The sequence below is a fragment of the Lepidochelys olivacea genome, assembly GCF_965140295.1.
Source record: "Lepidochelys olivacea isolate rLepOli2 genome assembly, chromosome: 6".
Taxonomy (NCBI): Eukaryota; Metazoa; Chordata; order Testudines; family Cheloniidae; genus Lepidochelys; species Lepidochelys olivacea.
This window is the reverse complement of record NC_140416.1, coordinates 16,714,038-16,734,342: the sequence shown is the minus strand read 5'-3', so window position 1 is coordinate 16,734,342 and position 20,305 is coordinate 16,714,038. Positions and strand designations below refer to the sequence as shown.

The 20,305-nt window shown below is 40.4% G+C and overlaps 1 protein-coding gene across 2 annotated transcripts in view; it reads left to right on the top strand.

Moving 5' to 3' along the window:
• The window catches only part of LRP5 (LDL receptor related protein 5), a 248,179-nt gene that overhangs the window by 104,912 nt on the left and 122,962 nt on the right, over positions 1–20,305 (top strand). The gene's annotated exons all lie outside the window — the stretch shown is intronic.

Sequence of the window (20,305 nt, the reverse complement as noted above, 5' to 3'; positions counted from 1 at the left end):
TTAAGTAAGTCTGAGCCAGACTATCTTCAGAGACGGCAGTAAGGCTGCAAAAGCTCTTCTGTAGTAACCAAAGACAAGGAATTACAACAGCACAAACAAAAAGAAAATAGGTGCCCCATGAAATAACATTAAGGAAGAGCTACTGAACTGAGAAAGGTGAACAGCAAAAGCCTACTATGGACAGCTTTACTTCATTATTGAACACAGACAATGTGCTTGACAAGAAAAAAGACTCTTCCTGGTTCAGAGTTTGCGCGCCAAAAGAGTCTATGTGAATCTTCGCTCAAGTATGGGAGAAGTGCCAGAGGCTCCATGTAGTCCCCTAGGGACTTGGCTATAGCGGTATAAAACCCAAAGATAGATAAATAATGAAGCTATGGTTATTGTTGAGATAATTCACCCATTCGAAGTCTCTAATTTTGGGAGCTTATAACCTAAAAAACAAACAACCAAAAAACCCTTTCAAGTTGAAACTTTTCATATTTAGTCTTAGCTTAGAGGTTAGTTTTTCTGTGTGAATTTGAATAAAATATTTCCAACTTTTTTTGGGGGGGGGGGAGTCTACCTGCACAAGATGATGATCACTTTTAACTTGAGGGTGATGTCCTAACCCCACTGAAGTCAATGGCAAGACTCTCAGGGCCAGAGAAGCCAGGATTTTTGCCCAAGAGCTTTTTGGATACTTTCTACAGCCCTTGGATTATTCACCGGTGGCTTGTGTGTAAAATTCCTTGCTTGGCCCTGTATGTAACCTCGAATGAGGGAGAGGCTGCTTTACTGTGGTTGGGAAAAATAAATGGTTTATAAATTAGTTATGAATGTTTGAAAATCATGTGCTGAGAGCACAATAAGCGCTTAAGTGTAGTGTTATGAATGTTTGTATAGTGCAGATATTTGTGTGAAGTCCTCATGGCTGCCAGTCATTCTAGCTAACTTCACAATCAAGAATAAGGCTGAGGTGAGAGACTGAGGCTTGAATTCTCAGTTACACTGAGCTCTGACAACATGAGGAAGTTGTACCAGTATAAGGTAGGGATGAATTTAAGCATTATTATTATACTTGTATAACTCCCTGATGTGGACACTCTTATTCCAGAATGAGAGGGCCTTTTTTCCAGTTTAGTTTATTCTTTTGAAGTGGTTTAAGCTAGGCTGAAAAAAGGCACACTTATTCCACAGTAAGTGTCCATGCAGGACGTTACATTGTTATAACTAAAGTGGTTTAACTATCCTAATAAAATTATGCTAGTATAACTGGAAAAATATGCCATGTCAACAAGCCTAAGACCCCCTTTGCAGTGTAAAGTGGGTGCAAACTATGTTTACACTCACTTTAATGTACACCCACTTTACAGACATTTTACACTGCCAGAAGAGTGTAAAAATGCTTATGGGTGTGTCTGCACTACAGTGGAAGGGGTTTTTCTGTCAATGTAGGTAATTCACCTTTCTGAGAGATGGTGGTTAGGTTGACTGAAGAATCCTTTTGTTGACCTAGCCATGTTGACCTAGCCATGTCTACACTAGGGGTTAGGTCAACCAAACTATGGTGCTCAGGGCATGACATTTTTCACAGCCCTGAGTGATTTAGCTTGGCTAACCTAAGTTTTAGGTCTAGACCAGTGTAAATGAGAATTTTTGGACCTTTTTCATACCATCTCTGAAGTGAACCTGTATAATCAAGGAGGTGAGCATTGTTCAGAATGTTTTCCCTGCAACAACTGCTGGTCTTTTCCAATCCATCCCATGCACATCAGTCTATAATACTAAGCTGATGACATAATAAACTCTGATGATAAAGAAGGTGTAAAATATACCAACATGCTTATACATTATGGAGGTTGTAACTTGAGGGTCAGTGCCTAGCTCCTTGATACAGGAATCCTATACACATCTGGTTTGAATATGCCTAATCTGATTTAGGTTTGTGAATTAAGTAGGAGGTAGCCTGTTCAATGCATAGATGGGAGCTGCTGTTTCTCCTATCAGCTCCAATGAAAAGTGGAGTATGTGCTGTAGGAGTGTCTTTTATGAACCGAAGTAGAGTTTTACATACTGCTGACAGGAGAGCTGGTTCCCCAGTAATGCAGTGGATGAATGTCCTGCTATTGAGTGTAGATCTCCCAAATGTATTTTTGTGTAGATGATACTGGAATACATTATTTAAAAATAAGGATAAACTTTCATTGAATGTTTACTAATGCAGCTAGCTTGCTGTATCCTGCACTGCCCATGTCCAGCTTTGTTAATTTATGCTTGTCTGAGTGTATTTATGGTTTTGATAAGATGATTCAGTGGTTAGGGGGCTAGTCTGGGAGTTGGGGAAACTGGGTTCAATTCCCTGCTCCACCACAGACTGCCTGTGTGACTGTGAGCAAGTCACTGAGGGTATGTCTACGCTGCAAAGAAAAAACCTCTGCCTCTGACTCTCAGAGCCTGGGTCAATTGAGCTGGTGGGGCTCAGGCTGGAGGGCTAAAAAAAGCAGTGTAGATGCTCCTGCCTGGGCTAGAGCCCAGGCACTGAAACTTGATGAAGGGAAAGGGTCTCTGAGCCCAAGTCAGAATGTCTACACTGCTATTTTTAGCCCTGCAAACAGGACCCCTGAGCTCAAGTCAACTGACTCGAGCTCTGAGATTCAGTGCCCCAGGGTTGGTTGGGTTTTTTTGTGATGTAGACACATTCTCTCTCCGTACTTCAGTTCCCCATCTGTGAAATGGGGATAATAGCACTTTCCTACCTCACAAGGGTGTTGTGAGGATTAATATTTTAAAAGTCATGAGATGCTCAAGTACGGAGGCCATTTAAGTACCGTAGAGAGAGAGGTTGATATTATTGCACATTATAGTCTTTGGTCAAGATTTTCAAACGTGAGTAGAGGTTTTGGGTGCCCAACCTGAGGCACCTTAAAGTTGTCCAATTTTCAGAGTTGGGTGCTCAGCACTTTCTGATAATGAAGTTCCTATAAGGTGTTTCAAACTGGACACCCAAAATCACTAGTCACATTAGAGAGAACACACACACACACACACACACACACACACACACACACACACACACACACACGTCTCAAATTGAAGGCAGTCTTCCTTTGATGATGCAAGGAGCAGCTCTTTGTGTCTGAGTGTGGGAAGGGGTCCTCATTTTCTCAAATCAAGGGCAGCTTTATTAGTGTGGGGTTGGAGGGAGTTGGTCTTTGAGAGGAAGTCACAAATGAGATACGAGTTTCTTTACAGGGATGGATGGGGAGGGCCATGGCGTCTCAAATTAAGAGAATTGCTCTTTGTAGCAGGTATCTGTCAGATTAGGGAGAAGGACAGCTGCTTTTTGGGTAAATGAGTTTGCTTCCCTTTTTCCTATCCTGACCCTGCCATATGAGCAACTGGGGAGGACTGGTCACCATTACTCAATCGTCCCCTACAAATATCTCTGCTGAGCCTGGTGGCTCATGCCTCTTCACTTAAACCTTTTTACTTGGGAAGTTAGTGTAGTTTTGTTATTTAAAATCTCAAAGTGTCTGCCTGTCTCCCTTGTATGTATGTCCATGTATATTTTATATAATATGTGCACACAGGCTTTTGGGGCTTAGCATTAGTAAGCCATGTAGTTAAATAACTGGACAAGTAACCCGGAATATTCCTTGGAAAACAAACAAACAAACAAACAAAACCCTTTTAAAGACATTTCCCCATACAATTAAACTTCTGTCACCATTATTGAAAAACTACAGCTTGCTAATACATATCTCCCTCTGAATAGTAAGCAGAAGCGCATAAAGCTTAGTTCCAAGTATGGACCAGTCAACAGGTTTTAAGTACATCGGCTGCTAATTTACAAATGAACAGTAAGTACCCTTTGTGAAAGGGAAGGATTTTGGGGGTAATTTGGGATAATGGCTGTAAATCAGCTCTTAAGTATCCGACAGTCCAGTGCTGGCATTGTTTCTGGTATTTATGGACCATAAACAACTGCCGGGAGCCTTCCAGCAGCATCTTTACATGCTGGGAGAAAGTCTTGTACAAGCTGTAATTTTATTTCATAGTTGGTTTTGGCCTGTATTTGCTTGTAGCTATTTGTGTATTTTCTTGAAAGTGCTAGTAATGCTGATATAGTAGTAATTCCCCTGTTACCCAGACTGAACCCTCCCTCCCCATACCCTTCCCAGATACCCACTCTTTTCCTGACCACTACACCCATGCCCAGACACCTGCCTCTCCCTACTGATCAGGTGTAGCACAGGAAGTTCCATTCATTTTAAGGGCTGTACTTTTCCCTGGATCTGCATGTATGGCTCATTAATGAGTGGGGATTATGCCCATAGAATGAAGATGGAATCTACCCTGCAGTGTTTGTGAAGCAGCATTATTTGTGCACTCCCTTTTGTGTATTCTGTGATTTCAAAATACTCTTCATAGCTATAATTAACTTGAATAAAACTATCTGGGTTCAAGTTAAAATAAAATCTGATTTGGGAAACAGCAATCTGTGTTTATTTCTATTAGCCCTTTGGGTAACTGGTCATAGTTTTTTCCTTTCCTATGCCTTCTCTTGATGAGAACAGAAGGACTCTCACTTCCTCTAGGGACCTCTTCCCTCCCTCTGTTGCAAGATCCATCCTTTGCTTACCCAGTGAATTACTGACATTCAATTCCTTAGTTATTCTGAGCAGGGGACTTCTTCCAAGAGTGATGATGCAGTTTCATATACTCTCCAAAGGAGGAATTTGTGTAGTGAGTGCCTGTTCATGCCCACTCTCACTATTCTCACAATCTGACATGCATGATTTTCATCAGCCTGGGACTGAGACTGAGGTTTACCCTCTCATCTGGGTATTCTGGGGCACCTTGCTGATGGGGAGATGTTCATACCAGGGTTTGAACTCCATTATCTTCTGATTCTTAACAGTTTAGTACGATATCTGTGGGTTTAGAATGCTACTTGCATGTTCAGAACTAGTTAATGCAGCTCAAACTGCTGTAATGTAGTCAATAGAATTGCTTTTCTGACTAGGCAGAAACAATTTTAAAGATAAAACCCAATGGAGCAAATGATAGGAGCTTGCCCAAGGAAAACTGCATGCTAATCTTATTTCTAGAGACCTGTAGAATAACCAGCCTTTCATGAAACATGATAAATCACATGTCCCATAGCACCTTGACATTGTCTCTTTCTTATACCAGCAATGAGAATGTTCTCTTTAATTTTACGATGCTAACACTTCAGTGTATGTATTAAGGTCAGAACAATGGGAACATCATAGATCCTCCATCTTGAGGCATTCTGAGAGTGGTGTAATGTAATATATGTTTGATTCTCTTCTGTCTTTACCTTGTTTCATCAGCATTTAATGAATGAGGTTTTTCTTTTTTCTGTTCATTCACTTGTAAATTGCCTTTCATGTTTAGTCTTGCCACCTGTCAAGGCTGAATCCTGACTCTGGCACTTCGAGTGCAGAAGGTGGGGGCCCACAAGGATTTTAAAAATTAATACTTGCCACTCTAGGCTTGTATTACACTCACAAGGTTACAGCTTTTCTCTGACCTTGGCTTGGTAAATGCTGCTACCACCCAAATGCAAAAAACCCCTTGAACCCAGGAAGGAGCACTTGGGAATTTCTCCCTGTTGGGTACCTTCAAGCCCTTTCACCCCCCTCTGGGGAAGAGCTGAGAAAGAAAACAAAGGAAATTACCTGTTGCCACCAGCTAATTAAACAACATATGCACAAACCTCTTAGGACACCAAAAATCCAATTCTGTTCTTAAAAAAGGTAAATTTTTTTAAAAACAAAAAGGAAGAAAATACATCTGGAACTTAGGCTTTTGCTAGATTTTAAAGGAGCAATTCCAAAAATTAAGCACCCAAAATAGCTTTCTTGGGGATTCAGCTTAAAGGTTACAAGTAAACAAAAGCATCTAAGGTTACAAGAAAACCAAAGCATCTAAGGTTAGCACAGAGAAGATCCACAAGCTAAAATAAAGAAATAAACCTGATCGCATCTATCTAAACATTCCTTATTTACTTACATATCTGGGGGGTTTTCAAATAAGTAATTCTAGGTATGTTCCAATGATTTCTCATACCTGACTTAAAGCTTTACACAGTTTTCCTGCTGCCCTCTGTTCCCCTCTTTTCCGGAGAGACACAACAGACACAAAGGGAAAGCTTTTTCCCCAATTTTAAAAAGCTCTAGCCTTCCCATTGGCTCTTTTGGTCAGATGCCCACCCCTTTTCTTTTACCTGTGGGCTTGTTAACCATTTACAGGTAAAGCAAGCAGAGAACAGACACCAAGAGGGATTTTACAGCTAACTGGCTGGGTGTCCATAAAAGGGAGTTCCCCTCCCCCCCCTTCATTTATCACACCACCCCTTTTTTTTGCAGATTAGGAAATGGTGTTTTTGTTTTTTAAAGTTTGCTTTGTGTTAATAGGTACTTAAAGGACTGCAAACTGCAGAAAATTTTTAGTCTGATCAGACCTAATCTTCAGAGCTGGAGCGTGTACTACATTGAAAAAGTCACTTTCAGAAACAGCCGCTTTTAAAAGTAAACTTAAAATTTGAGAGAACAAAGTCAGTAGAAAATGTACTGTAGGGAACACACCCACAGAGGGATGATCTAGATGACCTAACAGGTCTTTTTTCTTCCAGTTTTGATGACTTTATGGAAGTAGTATATGAAATGATCCTGTTGTTTTCCAGTATGACCTTTGTGTACAAGACCTAAGCCTGTTTTTTTTCTTTGCGGCAAATTTATTTAACCGTGTCAAAGTAGCTACAGAATGGTTGAGACACTGCTTTTATTTTTAACCCCAATTTACAATTGTTTATAACTTTCTCTATAATGTTTCCCTCTTGGATTGACATTTTTAATGGTTGGTGTTTGCTCCAAAGTGAATTTTCTGTGGACGCGTAATACTTGGAATGTAATAATGATAACAATTTAAAAGTTATCTTCAAAGGATTGTATAAACATTAACCTCTATGGGCGCATATGAGATACGGAAGTATTCTTCCCATTTTATAGAGAAGGAAACTAAGGTGCAGAGAAATTGTGACTTGTCCAAGGCCACACAGTGAGTCAGTGACAGCTGGGATTAGCACTCAGGAGTACTTGGTTACAGTAAATCCATTCCAGTAAGACAGTAAATTTGCCCCCGGTGCCTGGGTGTTCTGAGGGAATCAACAATGTATCTACATATCTTCTCTGTGGCTAAATTTGTCCTTTCCCCCAAAGACTTTTTCCTTTAATAGAGTACTTTTATTGATTTACATGCTAATGGGTTTGACTACCGAACTTCTGTTGATCATGAGTTGGTTAGTGATGGGGGATGGTCGGGCCAATTTTAATACAGTGCTTACTTATTCTGAGTCAATAGGGCCCTATATTCCAACATGGAAAGGATGGGGAATTTTCATGTCTGTGCAGAACTTGAAGGTGATCTTTAGATTTTGCTGTATCCTTGACAAGGAGCATACCCCATTTCTGGTGCCCAAGTTTCTTTGGAGATTCCTTGCTGTGATTTGTTCAGGACTGGCATTAAAATTCTTTAAGAAGGGATGTTATTTCCTGGTTAGTGAAAACTTGTAGATGGGACTCTTGAATTGTATACCCAGATGTGTCGCCTCAATTATATCACTTAATCTCTCGGAGTCAGTTTCCCCATCTTTAAAGCAGAGGTAATATTGACCAGCCAAACTCAGAGGGAGTTGAAATGTACTTGTTAAGTGCCGTGAGATCTTTGGATAAAAGGTGCTGTAGAAGTGCAAAGTATTATTACCCTTGTTTATGATTAATTATGTGTTAATGGTTGTGGCCATGAAAATTGTGCTAAGCACTATGTCTGGTTTCTACCAATGACACTACATTCATTGGTACATTAATGCTAGTTTTGAATGAGTTTTAATGCATATATTCTCTAGACCTCCAATTAATGATGGGGCAGTCTTCTGGTTTTTGCCTCTGTCCATCACTAAAAATGGAAGACGACAAAATAAATGGGATACCTCTTATTAAATGATTTAAAGATCATAGTGATAGGGTAATCCAGCCTCCTGGATTGTAATAGCTTTCCCTTGCTATGAGTGAAGCAGCTTTCTGTCATCTGAGTAAGTCATTCCATGTTGGTGACTTCATCAGATGTAATATTTGTTTGATACTGTCAAGGTTCCTCCCCCACTCTGAACTCTAGGGTACAGATGTGGGGACCTGCATGAAAACCTCCTAAACTTACTTTTACCAGCTTAGGTTAAAACCTCCCCAAGGTACAAATTAATTTTATCCTTTGTCCTTGGAATATCCACTGCCACCACCAAACTCTAACTAGGTTTACTGGGAAGCGTAGTTTGGACACGTCTTTCCCCCCAAAATCCTCCCAACCCTTGCACCCCACTTCCTGGGAAAGGTTTGGTAAAAATCCTCACCAATTTGCATAGGTGACCACAGATCCAAACCCTTGGATCTGAGAACAATGAAAAAGCATTCAGTTTTCTTACAAGAAGACTTTTAATAGAAATAGAAGTAAATAGAAGTAAAGGAATTACCTCTGTAAAATCAGGATGGTAGATACCTTACAGGGTAATTAGATTCAAAACATAGAGAATCCCTCTAGGCAAAACCTTAAGTTACAGAAAAGACACACAGACAGAAATAGTCATTCTATTCAGCACAATTCTTTTCTCAGCCATTTAAAAAAATCATAATCTAACACATACCTAGCTAGATTACTTACTAAAAGTTCTAAGACTCCGTTCCTGTTCTATCCCCGGCAAAAGCAGCTTACCGACAGACACAGACCCTTTGTTTCTCTCCCTCCTCCCAGCTTTTGAAAGTATCTTGTCTCCTCATTGGTCATTTTGGTCAGGTGCCAGTGAGGTTACCTTTAGCTTCTTAACCCTTTACAGGTGAGAGGATTTTTCCTCTGGCCAAGAGGGATTTTAAAGGGGTTTACCCTTCCCTTGATATTTATGACAGATACCTTGTTTGTTTTTCTAATGAGTGTGTGCCATAACTGTTTCTGAAACGGAATTTGCAGGTTCAAGGAAAACAGCTACCCTAGATATTTGTTAATGAAGTAGTAAAAGTAACAGTGGACAAGGTTATTCATGTATAACATGCAAACGGAGCAGTTAATGAGCCATGTTTGTGCTCTGTATGGCCTTCCCTTGTCATAAGTGTTAATTTTCCCTGTGCCTATCTACATGTGATTTAGCCACGTCTAGTCCAAATGAGGGTACTTAGGACTCACTTTTTGTTAATTTTTATGCACTACTTTCCCCCTGAAGCTCTCATCCTCAGTCATATAAACCAGGCAAGTGAATCTCCTGTCTTCTGTACTCTTATTGCTCCACCAGTTGGCTAAGAGGAAGTTCTCCTGCAGTGAGTGTCCTCAACCCAAATCAGCCACCTTCATTTAGTGAATCAGTGTTCCATTCACCCAGAGATTGAAGATAAATCAGATCTTCTGTACAGGGATATGTAGAGCTGCTGGTAAACACCATGGCAGACTTTCTCTTATGTGAAAAAAAAATCCTTTTATGTGGACCCCAGCTATTAGCACAGCTTGTTTCAGTTTCTCAAACGTTTTTCAATTAGGTGGAAAAGTCTAAGAACAATAATACTGGGGCCCTACACATAGATCCCAACACCAAAATAAAACCACCTATCATAATCTCTGTTTTACTTCTCTCTTCCTGCAGTTGGACTGTTAAGAGCAGTTAACGATGAACTTCACTGTGCTGAATGTTGTCTTTGTTTTGAATATCAGCAAGATTATTAAATAGCATGGCTTTTTTTTTATTATTTTTTTTTTTACATTTCTCCTGATCTACATAGAATAACAAAGTTTGTTCTCTCGTGCATCATGCTTTGAAACTATGCCAGGTAATTCATTGTGTTACTGGAACTAACAAGATCCTTTGCTCATCTGCGTGTGGTTTCTTGAAGTCTGGTTTGTTTATCTGGGGTGACGGGTGTCTGTACTTGGATGGCTAGTAAAAGATTTGCTGACAACGTAAGTATTTGTAATGAAATTTTAAAAATGTCACTTTCTTGTGTGTCAATGTAGAACTAAGCTTTTTCCTGTTTACAAGTTCTCTGTTTTGCCTAGCAAAAGAGTGATTGTGAAAGAAGTTCCTAGTAACTAGATTAGAGGGGGGAGAAGAAAATTTTAGGGGAAAAGAGACCCACAATGGAGCATTGTTCTATCCTGATTAGCAGACAGACAAATGGGAAAGGAATAGCATGGTGTTTTCTAGCATGGATTAGCAAAGGCAACCACTGCAGTCTACATTTGTTTAGGTTGGGTGAATAAATTGGAGCATTTGTTACTGTATTATAGATGTCTTGTCACTTGTCAAATGTGAAGTGGGCCAAGGGAAGAATAAAAAAGGCTCTTGTCGAGCTGGTGAGATGGGCTGCTTCGCTGCTGTCGGCTCTGATTGGAATTAATTTTGTAGATAGAATGCAGCTGCCATTTTCAGCATTGAAGCATGAATTTTTAATAACAGAAGCACAAAACAAAAAAATCCGAACAAACAATCTACCTAGCATGGGTGTTAAATTTTAAAATTAATGGATTAAAGGAGTGGGGGAAGTGGAACTCCATCCACAGAACAAAAAAGATCCCTCTGGTCTGTTTCTACATGGCTTCTTGTTAGCTACAAAGAGAGAATATAGTGTTTGGGGAACGAGAATAAATGACCAGAGCTGTGTGTTGGTTTTTTTAATTCCAGTATAGTTAGCATTTGTTTCTATATGCAAACCATTAAAATTCATGGGCTTGTATGGATGTTAAATTTACTCAAAAGTTGCACAGAAGTTTCTGCAGAAAGCTTCAGGGAGCAGGAAGCAAAAGAAAGACTCAAGAATAATAAACAGCTTAAAGTTATACCAGTTGGAAAAATAAAACAGAAATTTGAACTTAGGGCATTACAAATTCCTTCAAGGTAGAAATTTCAAAGGGATCCCAGTTTTTCTAATGTAAAAAAGTTATCCTACATGATTTTGCATTGTAAAATGTTTATATCAAATGTGTGTGGTGGTATGCATACATTCCTTCCTTTTTTCCTTGTGGGCTCTGGTTGATGGAGATCTTTATATATAGCATTACACTGTGGTTTCACTTTCTGTGTTTGACTTTAAGCCTGTATTGCAGCCTTATGTTTGAGTAGTTTGCATTTTGTATGTGAAAGCTTTTGTTTGTGTGATGCTGAACACATTCACATTACAGTGGCTGGTAATCCTGTTAAGGGTTTCTTAGTTGTATGGTTATGAAAGTGATTAATTTGATGGTTGTTTTAAAGATTCATTTGATTAAATGCTGTAACATTTGAATGTATTTAGACTGTTTCTAATAGTGTAGACAGGTTCTAGAATGTCTAGTAATACACATTCTGCAGTAGAGATGTTAGACTATAAAATGTATGTAGTGGTTTGTATTTTCAAAGCACTCTTCAGACGTTAATGCTGAAAGTGCCTCTGTAAAAGGGATAGGCACCCATTTTACAAATAAGATTACTGAGGGAAAAGAGGTGGTGTAATTTGCCCCAGATCACAGAGGTAAAATTAGTCTGCTACTCCTAATCCTGTGCTTCAAGCCATAGGCTACGCCTCTCTCCCGCCTGTTTTTGCTAGCAGAAATTATTATTAAAAGAAAATACATGCATAATAGCACTTACTAAGCTTTTCACAGAGGATGTTCAGTGTATGCACAGATTTTGTAACGATCTTAGTACTGAATGCCTGGCCAAGAACAATTATTCTTTACCAGCTTTCAGTCGGTGTAGATAACTTGTTGAGAAACTTTAGTGGCACATGCTGCACTGCCTTCATCTACATGTCTCTGTTGTCTAAGGACCTAGATACATGGCTGTCGGGAAGATGGTGACAGAGCCATGTGTCTTCATTAAGAGCAGATGTAGCACAGCAGCATGGATTGTCAAACAGCCAACGTATACGGGCCTAGCAGTTCACTTCAATAATGCCACCTAGTTCTCATTACCCTAAGGCAGAGAAAATTAAAGTGCATCAGAATTCTAGCATGTATTAGCATCAACCACTGTTGTGCTTTGACTGTACTGCATCAGATAATGGGGGTTTCTTTGTGGTCTGCCAGGTCAACAGAGAGAACAGTCCAGTGCTAAAGGAAATGGGAACTACACAAAAATGAGGAGGTTAGTTAGACAGAAATTAAAGGGAAACTACACAAAAAGAGGAACTACACAAATTAAAGGGTGCAGTGCCAAAAGTGAAATCTCTGCAAGTTGTGTGGAAACTTTTTAAAGACACCATAATAGAGGCTCAACTTAAATGTATACCCCAAATTAAAAAACATAATAAGAGAACCAAAAAAGAGCCACCGTGGCTAAACAACAAAGTAAAAGAAGCAGTGAGAGGCCAAAAGGCATCCTTTAAAAAGTGGAAATTAAATCCTAATGAGAAAAATAGAAAGGAGCATAAACTCTGGCAAATGAAGTGTAAAAATATAATTACGAAGGCCAAAAAAGAATTTGAAGAACAGCTAGCCAAAGACTCAAACAGTAATAGCAAATTTTTTTTTACATATATCAGAAGAAGGAAGCCTGCTAAACAGGCAGTGGGGCCACTGGCTGATCGAGATGCTAAAGGAGCACTCAAGGACGATAAGACCATTGCAAAGAAACTAAATGAATTATTTGCATCAGTCTTCACGGCTGAGGATGAGGGGAGATTCCCAAACCTGAGCCATTCTTTTTAGGTGACAGATCTGAGGAACTGTCCCCGATGGAGGTGTCATTAGAGGTGATTGGGAACAAACTGATAAATTAAACAGCAGTAAGTCACCAGGACAAGATGGTATTTATCCAAGAGCTCTGAAGGAACTCAAACGTGAAATTGTAGAACTACTAACTGTAGTTTAAATCAGCTTCTGTACCAAATGACTGGAGGATAGCTAATGTGACGCCAATTTTTTAAAAGGGCTCCAGAGGTGATCCCGGCAATTACAGGCCTGTAAGGCTGACTTCAGTACTGGGCAAACTGGTTGAAACTATACTAAAGAACAATATTGTCAGACATATAGATGAACATAATTTGTTGAGGAAGAGTCAACATGGTTTTAGTAGAGGGAAATCATGCCTCACCAATCTACTAGAATTCTTTGAGGGGGTCAACAAGCAGTGTACCAAGGGGATCCAGTGGGTACAGTGTACTTAGATTTTCAGAAAGCCTTCAACAAGGTCCCTCACCAAAGGCTCTTTCGCAAAGTAAGCTTTCACGGGATAAGAGGGATTTGTAACTGGTTAAAAGATAGGAAACAAAGGGTCGCTATAAATGGTCAGTTTTCAGAATGGAGAGAGGTAAATAGTGGTGTCTCCCAGGGGTCTGTACTGGGACCAGTCCTATTCGACATATTCATAAATGATCTGGAAAAAGGAGTAAACAGTGAGGTGCAAAATTTGCAGATGATGCAAAATTACTAAAGATAGTTAAGACCCAGGCAGACTGTGAAGGGCTACAAAAGGATCTCTCAAAACTGGGTGACTGGGCAAAAAAATGGCAGATGAAATTTAATGTCGATAAATGCAAAGTAATGCACATTGGAAAGCATAATCCCAACTATACATATAAAATGATGGGGTCTAAATTAGCTGTTACCACTCAAGAAAGATATCTTGGAGTCATTGTGGATAGTTCTCTGAAAATATCCACTCAGTGTGCAGCGGCAATCAAAAAAGTGAACAGAATGCTGGGACTAATTAAGAAAGAGATAGATAATAAAACAGAAAATATCATGTTGCCTCTCTATAAATCCATGGGCACCCACATAGAATCATAGAATATCAGGGTTGGAAGGGACCCCAGAAGGTCATCTAGTCCAACCCCCTGCTCGAAGCAGGACCAATTCCCAGTTAAATCATCCCAGCCAGGGCTTTGTCAAGCCTGACCTTAAAAACCTCTAAGGAATACTTAGAATCTTGAACATCTTGAATACTGCATGCAGATGTGGTCGCCCAATCTCAAAAAAGAGATATTGGAATTGGAAAAGGTTGAGAAAAGGGCAACAAAAATGATTAGGGGTATGGAACGGCTTCCGTATGAGGAGAGATTAATAAGACTGGGACTTTTCAGCTTAGAAAAGAGACTGCTAAGGGGAGATGTGATTGAGGTCTATAAAATCGTGGCTGGCGTAGAGAAAGTAGATAAGGAAGTGTTGTTTACTACTTCTCATAACACAAGAACTAGGGGTCACCAAATGAAATTAATAGGCAGCAGGTTTAAAAGAAATAAAAGGAAGTATTTCTTCACACAACATACAGAGAACCTGTGGAACTCCTTGCCAGAGGATGTTGTGAAGGCCAAGACCATAACAGGGTTCAAAAAAGAAATAGATAAATTCATGGAGGATAGGTCCATCAGTGGGTGTTAGCGAGGATGGACAAGAATGGTGTCCCTAGCGTCTGTTTGCCAGAAGCTGGGAATGAGTGACAGGGGATGGATCATTTGATGATTACTTGTTTTGTTCATTCCCTCTGGGGCACCTGGCACTGGCCACTGTTGGAAGACAGGATACTGGGCTAGATGGACCTTTGGTCTGACCTAGTAGGGTCATTCTTATGTTCATGACTGTACAGTTCTAATGCCCAAGTTCTAAAGTCCAAATTTTTTATTTTCTCATATGCCTTCTCTGAATACCACCTGTGGCAGAACCAGTGTGGAGCATCTTGAGAGTTTAATAAATAGTACAGCCCAGGCAGTTGAGTGTGAAAGGGACCCTATTCCTTCTCAGAAGCATGGGATCATCTTGGAGTTGCCATGCAGCTGGTGGGGACGAAGGTGCAGTGGCTGTCCTAATACTGTCCCATCCAGTCAGAGTTAATGCAGCCATTACTGCATCTATCTGTGTGTGAGAGAGAATGGATAGATTGGGCAAGAACCTGTAAGTGGGACTGGGAGGATAACGGAGTCCTCACTGCCTTGAGGAGCTGAAGACTGCTTTGGTGGTGTTTATAGATTTTAAGGCCAGAAGGAGACCATTGTGCTCACCTAGTGTTTGTTTTCATGTACAGCTCTACAGTGACACAGCTGCACTAGTTGCCCTTTAGTGAAGATTCTACTACGCTGACAGGAGAGTTTCTCCTATCAGCATAGTTAATGCACCTCCCCAAGAGGCAGTAGCTATGTCTACAAGAGAAACTCTCCCGTAAACATCATGCTGCCTACTCGGGGGTTTAGGTCGGTGTAACTGTGTCACTCCAGGGCGTGGATTTTAGGTCTGTTGGGTAGACCTGGACCTAGCCTGACCTCCTGCATAATGCTGGCCAGAGAACTTCTCCCAGAAATTCCTGAATCAAGCCCATTCAACCTTGATCCAGTTCACTGTGGAGAGAGAAAAACAGAAGAGAACTAAGGTGAAAATGCAATCAATTATGTGACGAGGCTACACTGCCAGATTAGATTAGTCTGTTTATATCTGTGTACAATGATGTCCAATATTGCAGTCTCTTAGAAATGCATATAATATCCCTCTCTCCTACATGATCAGTTATCAAATGCATATTCAGTGCCCTTCTGCTTTCCATTAAATGTGCTTCAATATTATTTAAGGTTTCAGAGTAGCAGCCATGTTAGTCTGTATTCGCAAAAAAAAAAGGAGGATTTGTGGCACCTTAGAGACTAACCAATTTATTTGAGCATAAGCTTTCGTGAGCTACAGCTCGCTTCATCGGATCTGATGAAGTGAGCTGTAGCTCACGAAAGCTTATGCTCAAATAAATTGGTTAGTCTCTAAGGTGCCACAAATCCTCCTTTTCTTTTTGCAAATATTATTTAAGGAGATCAGGGTGATTATGGACACATTAATGTAATTAAAAGTGGAATGGAGAGACTCTGATGTGAATTTGTAAGGGCTTTGTGTGACAGAGCAGCTGATGTTTGCCGCAAAAACCTCTACTGGTTTTTGAAGCAGTGGAGTTGAGAATTTCTTTAATAAAAATGTAATATTTCAGTATTATAATCAAACAGATTTATTCTAGTATTTTGTAAGGCTAACTGTTGAGTTTTTAAACAGGATTTTTACTTAATTTACATTGAATGTAGTATTTAACTTTGATTCTCCACAAGTCAAAATTTCAAATCAGTACTTTGAGGCAAGTAATTAAATGGGCCTTGAGTTAGACCCTGACATAAACAAAGCTATATGTCTCTGCTATTGAAGCATGCACTCTGCTCTCCACTATTACAGCTTGCAGCCCTGTGTCACAGGGTGTTGTCTTTTGTGCTAATGCCTTTTTATTTGTTGGCTATCAGGGTGCAAACTGTCTTTATCGTGGGCCTTAGGGCCATTCTCTGTCTTGTTTTTAATTTCTCACAGATTGGGGACTCCATTTCAAAAATGGCACCTGTGGGAAATATGGATAGTAAGGGAAACAGGAGAGGGAATTTTTTTTTTTTAATTATTGTATGGGACTTGGGAGACCTGGGTTCTGTAGCCTACTCTGCCATTGTCAGACTGAGACATCTTTGGCAAATTGTTGAATCTTTGTGTGTTTCTCTTTCCCCTCCCACCTTTGTCTCGTCCATTTAGATTGTAAGCTCTTTGAGGCAGAGGACTGTCTTTTATCATGTGTTTGTACAGAACCTAGCACAGTGGGGGCCTGATCTCAGTTGGGACCTGTAGGGGCTATTGTAATACATACAAATAATAAACAAAAATAAAACCAAAAATGTTACAGGAAATGTAAAAATATAGGCTTGAAAAGAAACCATGAAGTACTTGGGTATTACTCTCCATTGCAGTTGTAAATAAGGCTCATTTACAATTTTGATGTTTATCCATTTCTGTTCAACATTGCAGTCTTTCATATTTCTAAAATTATCAAGACTGTTTGTTGATCTATTTTCTAATCCAACATCAGAGATGTCAGCATAGCTCCGAGACTGGTGTTTATTGGGTAATCCTTGAGACATTGGAGAACAAAATCACAAACTTTGGACTTTTTTGTGGTGCCATTATCAAAATAGAAGATTTTATTTTTAAAACGACACTTAAAATCTGGATGCCTTTGCATATCTGAATATAAAGATTGCCATGAAGTAGTTGATAACTGCACCTTTTATGAATGTTCATTGCCCTCATACGGGGTTAATATTTATATATAAGGTAACTTGTCTTTATATATAGCGCTGGCTAAGAGGAACAGTTGTACAGGATGTATAGACAATTAATTTGACTTCCATCTGCTGCTGATCTGTATTTGTACAAGTTTGCTGATTTATTTTCTCTGCTGATGTTTCAAGTGGTCCACCATTTTAAGCATGATTTAGAATATCAAATAACCTTTAGGATATTTCAGTGTTTATTTTAGCAAAGGGTCTCTCTTTCCAGGAGATTGGTAAAATATTTAAGAACGAATACTGTGTCCAGCGCCAGCAATCCCTTTTAATCATCGCAAGAACGTGTTGTTTCTTTCAAGAAGGAAAGCTTAAATACCCTGTTTCTCCTTGCTAGGTTCAGGGGAAAAAAAGTGGCTTCTTAAGGTGACACATCACCTAGAACTGCTGTTCCCCTGGTCTGGCCAAAAAGTGACCCCCTTTTAATGTATCCTAATAAGCTACCACAAGCTTAAAACTTGAAAAGCTAGAATTCTGCCATGTGTTACAATGAAGTATTTGTATTCTGCTTTGGTAGCCTTTGGAGCCAACAAAATCAGTCTTCAGGAAATCTGATGGCAAATGTCTGTCTTGAGGTGGGAAGGAGAGGCTCTCCACAACTGAGCTTACGATTTCCCCCCCACTTCATTGTGCTCGCAATCATTAAAGCCTTCCTTCAACCCAGGTCTTCCTTCAGAGCCTCAGCAGAACTCTGAGGGTTGTTTAGAGGTCACAGGAGATATTCCCTATCTCTTTCCTTCCCCTACCCCCAAAATCACTTTCTCCACCCCCAGCCTTGAGTGCATTTTCTCCTCAGTGCTTTTATACCTTCCTCGCTAGGGCGTTCAGGTACCAAATTGTGATTACCAAACTCAAAAGCAAGTGACAGTGCAACTAGACCTCTGAGTTGCCTGTGAATTTGGTTTGACGTGTGACAGATACCCTTTGAATGACTGCATGTTTCTTATGTGTTGGCCTCACATGTCAGGGTAAAACTGTGTCTTAGAGAATAGCTGTGAGGATTAGCACTCAGGTACCACGGTGATGAACATGTTATAAGAACCTGTATAAAATAGTATTTGAAGTACCGTTTTCCAAGAGGGACTGGGATGGCTCAGGGGATTCACTTCTAGGATTCAGAGTAGCAGCCGTGTTAGTCTGGATTTGCAAAAAGAAAAGGAGGACTTGTGGCACCTTAGAGACTAACAAATTTATTTGAGCATAAGCTTTCGTGAGCTACAGCTCACTTCATCGGATGCATTTGGCTTTGAGGATTGCCACTTTAAGTACAGCCCTGGCTGGTAGTGATTGAAGGTTACTATCTGTTGGTCTTTCAGTGGCCTGTATGAAATGGAATTGATGGTTGTAGGCCAGTTCCCTTTTGGCAGGTGTCAAGACATGAAAACCATCTCAATAATTGGCAACTGCAGCAGAAAACTAAGCAGTGAACTGGTTATTTAGAAGGAACTAGATATTCTCTCACCTCAAAGTTGTCCCTGTGGATCAAGATGAATTGTTGGGGCCACATGAGGAGGTTTGCCCTGCTCCTATACATGCCCGACCTGTTCTATGGACAAATGGAGAAGTTCAGTCTCCAGGATGGCTGTTTTGGCACCTTCTTCACCAGTAATAAAGCTTTGTGCAAGCCCCTGCACGCACACAGTCCTGCCGCCTAAAAAGTCAGATTCAGACCATCTTCAGGCAAGTCGGATGTACTTGCAATAGTTGTGACTTGATCTCCCATTTGGCTGTCTGAAGCAAAGAAAAGCATTAATGTACTGTACTTTTATTAGGAAATCCCAAGACTTATGTTCCTTCTATCATTTCCTGTATAGTATGTAGTGGTGTGTGAAAACTGTGTGTAATGCACTCATTCAGCTATAGGACAAGGCTGGGTCAGTTGAGAGTTTTGTGGAATATGATAAAATGTCTAGACATATTCCTGATTTTTTTCGTTTTGTTTTAGCAAAGGAAATAATACTCTTTCGTTATTAACCTGGTTTAATATAAATTTTCCACACCCCTTGTGCTTTTTCCTTTCCTGACAAGGAATAAAGTGATTTCCAGATGAAACCCATTTCATTTTGCTGGTCTGAAAAACTCAAATTCATATTTATTTTGGTACTTAGTCTCACAGTTCAGGGCAAATGCACCTATGTTTCCCCTTACGGTATGTCTACACTGCAATGTAAGCCCAGGGTTAGTAACACGTCCCGGGTTTGTTAACCTGGGGCTTGAACGTCTACATTCCTTTGGAATCCCATTAGGAATTGTTGAACCCTAGGGCTCCAGTGTCTACACTCCATTATGCGGGCCTGAGTCCAACCACCCATATCCCAGACTTCCTAGCGTTTTCCCAAAATGTGACTGCTCTAGCCCTTTGTTCATGGTGCAGTGTGGGAAAACTTGACTGTCCAGAGGACAAAGAAAGTTGGCCTGTGGAACTGTGGGATACTTTTGGCAGACTCCCAGAGCATGATTCCAGTGGAGCTGGGTCTACGCTGCAAAAAAATAGAGCACAAACCCTGCGTACCCACCTTGACTTAGGCTTGGACCCTAAAATGGATTTTGGCAGGCCCAGTTCTTTCAACCCTACCCTAAGGATTAACACCCTCTGTGAACCAGGGGTCCTGTCTATTTGCTGGACCAGGAAGAAGGCCCTGAACCAGTTTAAAACCAGACTATTTATCCAAAAACCCTTTATTCATCCAAAACCTAGTACATGCATACCTTTCCAAGGGGGTGGCTTCTCTGAAGATGTTACAACCTGTGTGAATTGGTCTAATCACCCCCTGCTCATCTCCTATTTGTCCTTCCCATGGAAATACAAACAGTTTCACATATTCCACATACACAATTGTATTTTTAATACAATAGACCCCAAAGGTATTAACCTAATTCAATAAAGTTAATTCAGGAAATTGATAGTCTGTCACACTTAGGAAAATAGGAGTTGATGTAAGAGGCAGACTTCCAAGGCTGGCTCCAGGGAGCATCCGTTCAGAAGCGCAGCTTGGTTTGGAGGGGATGGTAGTAGCAGCTTCAATGCAACACCACTCCCAGCTCTGTTGCACCCATGCAGCATGAGTCCCTACACCATGGCCCACCGAGTTCTCCTGTGCAGCAAGTTCCCATTTGGCAGGTGTCAAGTGTGGAACTCTAGCCTGTGGCACGTGGGGTTG